This window comes from Cupressus sempervirens, chromosome 2 (genome assembly GCF_028749045.1).
Source record: "Cupressus sempervirens isolate cs-2001-9-10 chromosome 2, ASM2874904v1, whole genome shotgun sequence".
In the NCBI taxonomy this organism is placed as follows: Eukaryota; Viridiplantae; Streptophyta; class Pinopsida; order Cupressales; family Cupressaceae; genus Cupressus; species Cupressus sempervirens.
The window spans coordinates 420,970,845-420,979,898 of NC_143119.1; positions in this window are offsets into that span (position 1 = coordinate 420,970,845).

A 9,054-nucleotide genomic window follows, 5' to 3' on the forward strand; every position below is an offset into this window, starting at 1 on the left:
CATTGAAATGAGAGGGTAACTTTGCTCCCTCTTGGGAAAGTTTGATAAAGTACTTTTCTTTCTCTTCGTTGAGTAGGATTCCCATGACCTTTTGGAAGTTTTTGTCTCTATGACATTTTGCTATGTGTTCAAGGAGTATCTCCACCTCTTCTTGTTCCTCATCAGTATCATAGTCTTTCTCTTTCTCTTTGTCATTCCTAGGTGGTTCTTGATGTTGACTATGACTACTATGTTTAGGTTCATGATTAGTCATTATAGGAACATGTTTAGTTTTAGTGTGTTGTGTTTCAAAAAGTCCTCTGAAAAAAAGATCAGACATCGTGTTTGGTAATGCAGGACCTCTTCCTATCTCAGTATCCTCTTGGTACAAAGGATTCCTAACTTGTTGCAGGTTTATGGAAAATGTTTGATGAGTTCAAGGTGACCTAGCAAGTGAGGGGGATCGTGAAAATGCCTCACTAGCCAAACTAGATTTAGATTGTGTAACAAAAGGTAAGCAACCTTTGCTATGATTATGACCTTTGGCATGACCATGTCTAAGTCTAAGAGGATAAAACATGTTGCTACTTCTGGTTGCGACAATCATAGAGAAGGACAAGAAGCTAAAACCTAGACAAGGACTACACTAAGACTGAGTCTCAAAAAGGAAAAGATAATAGCAAGAATGTTGTACACTAAGGCACAAATGGTCTGATTTAAAGGCTAGAACAGCCAGAGATTATGACCAATGTGACACAAAGTGTGACAAGCATTAAGAAATGAAGACAAAAGGTAACTTAAGAGTTGAGACCAATCAAAGTGCAAGACACAATTCTTTAGCTAAGTGAAGTGTTGTTGTTTTAAGACTATTTGTAGACAGAGAGCAATAAAAGGATGCAAAAAAAGATAGCATGCAGGCTATAGATAGCTAAAATAGACCCAAATTGGTAATGCTGACACAAAGTCTTGTGCAAAAAACTTTTACAGGCCACGCAAAGAACTTTTACAAGCCATGCGAAGAATTTTCCTGGTTCACACGAGGGTCAATGAAAGTGTTTTAATTTTGCATGAGAAAGTTCACAAGGTCATGCGAAGACTCATGACAGGGGTTTAATTTCGCATGAGATCAAAATGATTTGATGCAAGGACCATATGATTTCGCACGAGAAGGCAGACCAATTTTACAATAGCAACTAATTTTGACAAGGTTTCTAGACTTTTGGACAAATTGGGTAGATTTTTGAGACAAGTTCAATTGGACAGACATCAAGATTGACCTCGCAAGATGTTTGGACAAAGTTTCAAGTTTGCAATTTGGGTAAAGTGTTCAAAGAAGACAATGGGAAGCAAGTAGTAGTCAAAAACAGTCCTGCTAAGGACAAGGCAACTCGACAAGATAGGGGAGTCTTGACTTTTTTTTGTTGTAAAATAGTTTGGACTTTGTTGATGACTCGATAACAAACATGCTTTATCCCTAGAAAGAAAAATTGGTAGAGAAGGCAAAACCTTTGTCCCACATCTTATGTGCATGCCTGTACCTCACACGGCTGTGTCACCCCATAGAGAGTGCCCATGTTTTTGGTATATTCAAAGGACTCAATAGTATATGTTGAATGAGCACCCTTGTGGTAGGCGACCAGCACGTATACCACCTTCAAACATCTAGTAGCATGCCTATGGTGAGTTTTACAGGAGAGATTCTTCCTCCTCCTTGCACAAAGATTATGCCTCCTTTTGGAGGTGAACTGGGTAGCTTCTAACTAGGAGGGTTTTACTTGGCTTCCATTCAAATTAATCCTCGGTGGCTCCACAAGCAGAGTTGAGACCAACAGCCCACACCAACATCTGAAAGTGCACACTACTTGCTTAGTAAGCTAGGGGCTAGTGCCAACTAGTGCATAGATAGAGCTTCCCCTTGATATGCAATATCAAGAATTAAGGGGAAGAAATTAATTCAGCTTTGGAGTCTTTCGCTCTACAAAGCATCTTGATTATAGTGAGTTAGAATCTTCGATGAAAGAAGTGTGCTCATTTGGGTCATTCTTGGAGGTTGGATCACTCTGGCAGGCCCTCTAAAGGATTGACACAAATTGGTGGTTTAGATCTAAGGGTCTGAGTTTTTTATTTCCCTCAAGGGGAAAGAGCATAATCCTCTACCTTATTTCCTCGCCCAAACACACCAAACAAGTTAATTACCAACTTGGCTTAATCAATCCAAACTCATTCTTCCTTAAATATTTTGATTTCCTAAAAATAAATCATTTTCTTATCATAGAAGAGAATAAGCATTGGAGAACCACCAAGTTGCTTGCCTTCTTTGAAATGTCATCTTTCGAAAGCATCTAGGTTTTGGATTCACTCTTGGTCATGACTTCCAAGAAGTGAAGAGCATATTCCCCTATTCTTTTGTCTTGTACCCTAGGAACTTCACAAGCTCCTAATTAGACTAATTTTGAAAACAGAAAAGGAAGACACACATTGTTTTTGTGGGTTTGAAAATATTGTCTTTGACAAGCGTATTTTTGACAGCATCCTGCAAGCAAACCATCAATCTATTTTCAAGTGGGTTTTAAAAAGGAATCTTTGGCAATACATCCTGCAAACAATGGTTAAGCTACAAGAAATCAAAGAACAAATTAAGACAAGTACGTTAGCAAAATCAAATAAGCTGAAGATCAAAAAATAATGCTAAAAACTAAAACTGCTATCATAGAATTTTGTGCGAAATCTCTGTTCAAGCCACATGAAATTGTTTCATGACCCACGTGAAGAAACAGGTGCGGCATGAAATTTCATGCTTAGGCACTTTCTTGCATGACCTAGAGAGAATATTTGTGCAAAGATTTTGGATCCTCATGCGAAAATAGACAATTTCGCGCGAAGATTCTCGAATTTGTACGAAATCGTAAGGATAGAGAATTAAAAATTTGATTTAAAAAATACAAAGAAGCCCTAAGAATTTGATTTTCTTAGGCCCCACGGTGGGTGCCAAAAATGTACCTATGAATTGTGGGCCTCTAAACCTCATAGACACTTCGACATAGTCATTACCTGCAAAATCATCCTAGAATGAACATCAGATTGTTCACCCAAGATTAGCCCTATGAGTTGACCTGTTGCCTCCTATCTAAAGGGTTTTTGCTTATTAAATATCCTCAAATTCAAGGTGTAAGCAACTAGACCCTCTAAGAATGAAGGATTTAAATGCAATTAAGATGAAATGCAATTTAAGCTATATGCATGTGCAGTTAATCTAAGAACAAAGTAAAGAAAACTAGATTAACATATGCATATTATACTAAATGATTCTTAATCTAAGAATTGAGAGTACATGCTAACAATGAGTAAATGAGTGCATAGTTCAGCAAAGTTTCAATAGCAATTCTATTCAACTTTTGTAATGAGGAAATGAGGGTCTCTTAAATAGACTTTCTTGGAATCCATCAACGGTTGAGATCGATTTCAATCAACGCTCAGGATTGAAGATGAAATTCAGTTGTAAAGGAAGATTCCTAAATCAAAGGGAGTTAACTGGCTCATATTTGAGTGTAAGAGTCAGTCAACTCAAATAGACTTCAATGTAAGAGCAAGTGACCTGGGTCACTTCTAATTTGATCAGCAGTGAACTGAGAATTTCCTTTTTGAACTTAAGAGAGATTTTGGAGAGGTATTTAATTTAATAAAATGAGATATGACCTCATAAATACCTTTTCTTATTTAATTAAATAATTTCATTCAGTTAATTAGAACAGGAATATTTATTAAATTAAATAAATTTAATTCCATAGTACATTAGCCTTAGGATATAATTTAATTTAATTAAAGTATAAATACTTAATAATTAAATTAAATATTAATCAATAGGTTTAATGTGACTAATATGAGTAAATACTATAGGAATTAAATAATAAGCATGATGAATGCAGATTAGGGTTTTTTGCATCTGACATTTAAGTCAAGTAGCAAGTAGCAGAATAAGAATTTGTCTAGTGACATAGGACTTAGGTTTGATTAGAAATAGACCAGAATTGGTATCATGACAATGAGCCAATTTTGGGGTATTACATTAGCTACTTTTAATCCAAGTAAACGTGCTTCATGTTTTGTTATATTGTTGGTACAAGTGAAGTTCAAAGTAAAGTAGTATTTGAATGTGTTCTTTTCTAGTGAGATAAACATTACTCCGGTCCCTGACCCTTCTTTGGAACTAGCCCCATCAAAATACATTGTCCAGACATTTTGTGAATCTATACTCTTGTGAAATCAATGGGACTATCTTTTCAATTTCTAGAATGGTGATTTCAGCCCTAAAAGCATTTACTTCTATATCTAAGAAACATGTAGAATCAATATCAATGTTGTCTTCAATCATATGAATCACTCTTGGTTCCCTATTAACCTTGATAAATTTTTCATTTATGTGAAATGTAGCAAGATAAGTTACGTTTTAGGCTCCCTCCCATTGTAGCACTCCACTTTCTTGAGAGTAACATTCCATATTGAGGAGGGATGCCAACTACTAGGATACTCATGGTTAAGTCAACATCAAGATAGGAAGCTAAACTATAAGGCAATGCATTGATGGTACCTATAATAGGGACTCCTCTTGCATCCATGGCTTGATATCTACCTTATTTAGTATCTACTTTTAGACTGAGGGACTCCATGATCTTAAAAGGCATGATATTATTATAAGCTCTTGAATCAATCATACAATTCTTCAAGGTTTTTCCATTTATAATCAAGCTAAGGAAGAAGTGGTCAATATTTTCTATATATGTTGCTAATGAACTATCCAAATACATTTGAGGTATTTTGGATATGACTCCTTTATCTTCCTTTTCTTTTACTACAACTTGTATCTCCTATCTAAATGATGAGTCTCCCTTAATGGCTTTACTATTCCCAATCCCTTTTAACCAAGAGAAGTATTTTCTTTTATGTTCTTCTATCCTAAACATTTTAGATAAAGTAACCTTGACAATAATTTGTGATAACATAGACATCATATCAACAAGGTCATAAACAAGGGGTTTACATGAATTACCTTTAGTTACTTTCATTTGAATAGGAGGATCCTGAATTTTCCTAAGAACATCAAGACCTAACTTTCTTTGTTATGTATTTTCCTTAGCTACATCTACACCCTGATTTTATATCTTCTTCTTAGGTTCCCACTTCTTAGCCTTATTGTCCTTTATCTTGACAATCACTTGATCCTCTTCTTTGTTTCCATTACTCATTTTGTGGGTTATATCTGTAATGAAGATACTTGATACCTTTCTAATAGTATTCTTTACTATTATATTCCTTAGATTATAAGTATCATGAACACTAGAAACCATCTCAGCAGTTATTCTATCAATTTCTTCCTTGGAAGGTTTTCTCATATTCATATGTTCAACACCCAAAATAATGTTTCATGTCTTGTCATCAAATTCATCTTCATCATATGAAAATATTTGCTGACGGTATAGTTGGTACATCTTTTATTGATCACTCACATCCATTTCAACTCTTCAGTATCATATTCATCACAATCATCACATGAGTTAATCATGTTGTAGGGCACATAATCATGATTCTTTTCTTCCTCCCCCTCTTAAGTCTATGTTAGTTGAGGTGCAGAGAAAGATTGAGAAACTACATAGTAGTTAGGAGAATAAGGAGATTAAAAAAAAATGCACCAAGACATTTCTTTCACTACATTCATAGAATTTCTCTATAGTGGGTCTGGTGTACTTTTGTCACTTGTGCCTTGTATAAGGCTATTACTGGGCTTTCCATCTTTCCATTATGTGTTGTAGGGCTAGTTCTACAATCTAGTTTGTCTATTATAGTTATTATTAAACTGTGGATTTTGACCAACATTAGGCTTATTTGCATTGTGTACTAGAGGTTTCATATTCTTAAGAAAGTTCAAGACCTAGTCCATTTTTCTTCCTTAGGGTTTTTTGGTATGATAGGCTTATCTTTTTCTTTCTTTTTTTTCCTATGATTAAACAACTTGGGATCATCTCTCCTTCCAAGTTTTCCAAATGTTCTATTATTTTCAATGTTTATGGCTATCTTGAAAGCATCTCTTAGTGTCTTAAGATCTTTGTCTCTTAGAATATAAGCCATTTTACTATTAAAAGCATTCAAATAGGTAGTGGGACATGCATTCTCACCTAATCTCATGACTTGGAACAACTTATACATTCCCTTTTGGAACCTCACATTGAAATCAAAAGTGGACTCATTTTGACTCTTCTTGATGTTGTTAAACTCATTCAGCATAGAAATTTCATTAGTATTATCCCCATATCATTCCTTGAAAAACTTCTCTAAATCATCCCATGAACTAATGTCATCATCAAGAAGTCTCCCAAACTAGTTTTGGCATCTTCTATGAGTGAATGTACAAATAACTTCATGACAACATCATCATGCTCAACTTCATAATCATCATATCAGTAAATTTTTTGAGATGTTCTTCACCACTAATGACATTTTTTCCTGAGAACTTTGTGACTTTACCTCTTAACACATTGGGGATAGGATGAGGAAAACTAGGGATACCTATAAAGGACATATATTTATATCTTTCCAAATAAATGGGCCTTTTGTGAACTCCTAGGACATTTGAAGAACTAGGTCTAGCCCCTTGGGTTTGTATGGGAATTTTGTCTTGTTGGGTTGTAGCTAACTGACTATTAGTAGCAAAAGAGGAAGTTGGTATTGATTGGGAAAATCCTTGACTATTCATCATAGGTCCACAAGTTGGGATACAGGATATATCCTATAAAGTCTAGTTTTGCCAAGTTGTTAAGCCAAAAGTGGATTTGAGGAAATCAATTTTTATCCTTGTCTTTTTTGCCTTAGCCTCATTTTCAACTTTTTCTAATTCCTTTGCAAGATCTTTCCTCTCCTTTTTTTCTCTAATTCAATCTTAGAAATAGAAATGTTCTTAGGGGAAAAATGAGGATCATTGATTTTTACACCTACAAACTTATACTTTCCTTTATCAACATTCCTAGTAGTAAGATCTATCACATTTTTCTAAATGGGTTTATAAGGTTGGACTTGATAAATGACAAGACCTTCCTTCTCTTGTAGAAGATGTTCTTGATCTTCGACTTTAGACCTTATTCCTCCCACATCTCCAAATATGTCTAAATGTAGAGTGGAATATTTATCTTCCAACTTCCTATACTTCTCTTTAAATGCTTCCATTCTTTTCAGAAAATATTCCCTCTCTATGAGGGTATTCATGGTAATTACGTCCTTTTCTTTATCCAAACATATATGTTTGACATATTCCTCTACAGCCTTCTTCCCAAGTGTTTCAATCTTAGATAATAGATCATTAGAATCTGCAGAGGTAGTTTCTGAATCTATGGGATCATCTAGGTCAATGAGATTTATTTCATCATATGGAATTTGCCAAAGATTTGGCCTAATATTTTGAGTGTTCTTATATCCCCATCATTGGTTTACCTCTTTAGACATATTGGGTCTAAAAGTAGTATCTTCTATAGAAGAAATAGTAATGGGGTAGATCTATGTTAGTAGTATCTTCACCTAGAAGCCACGTTTTCTTAGACTCAAAATTGAAAGAAGAAGATTCTCTTTCTATTACATGTTGATACTATGAATGTTCTAATGTATTATCTTGGGGCTTCCATATAAGACTAAAATGTTGTTTCTTCTTAGATTGGTTCTTCCAACCAACCTAAGGTAGCTTTGTGTATAGAGGAACTTCTAGATTTTCATTTGTATATGCTCTTGTGTTTTTCCTTCTATCAACCATTCCAAAAAACACTTACAATATAGCACTAGCCTATAAAACTTTGACTAAGTCTCCACCCACTGAGGGGGAAAAACTTTAATATGGCTAGGAAATAGAAAAATATCAGGAGAATAAAAAGTTAACCATAGATCTGACACAAGGGCCCAAATACACAAAATAAATCTATCACAATGCACTTTGGAAAATGAAAACTTTGTCACATAGACAAGGCATTACTCTAACACATGACCTACCGTACTATAGGATAGAAACCATGTCATGTACTTCTTGCCTAGTGTATTGAAACTTTTTTAGATTCTCAAGGTTTTTCTATTAAAATAAATCAATACATGTTCCCCAACAAAGTCGCCATTTTGTTGGCTTATGACATTAAAGAATTTAAACAACAATTTTAAAAGGAAATATATCTAGGCATTACCTAAAAACCATAATTGACAACATGACACAAATCAAAAGGACCAACTAATAAGACCCTACAATACCTTCTTCTCTTTGAACTCTACAAAATTCAGGAGAGTATACCTGGTGTAGTGCCTACCCCTAGTCTGAATTTCTATTATCATTGTTGAACTTGTTTAGGCCAATTTTATGTTTGATGATTAGTAGTATTATTTTAAGATTATCACATATTGCTTTACATTCAGTTTTTATATGATGAGATTACTCGGTACTCTATATTTCGTGTATGTACAATGATTATTCAGTGTTTTCAGTTACTGATGATGATTAGATAGATGGATTATTATGTGTTTTCTTATGAGTACTTACCCCATACTACATGTGTATGGTGTGTTTGTTTGTTCTCTTTATGTATGGCATTTATGATGTGGTTAAGGAAGGGAGTCATAGTCACCTGCTAGTTGGGATCTACATGATGCACCACTTCTTGCCATTGCCTATTTAGCTTAGATTATTATGTATGTACATGTGTGGATTTTATGTAGGTTACAATTACCAGGTATCGACTTTCCTAAATTGCCAGGATGAGCGTACCCTATCACATTATCTCAATGGTAAGAGAGGGGAGATAAATTCTTAAGTCCAAATCTTAAACCTTTAAGCCATTTGTCCTAATTGACAATTAGGACAAGTATCTGAGTCATGTACCCTCTGAATGCGTCAGATGACATTAATTCATGATTATAACCATTTAGTTTGATTTTGTATGCGTTTTTCTATGATGGGTTTTCATATGTTGTTTTATGAGTCTTTAGTGTATTTTCTATTAATTAAGTCTAATTAAATGATTTAATTTAATGGAAAATAACAATGAGATTTTAATG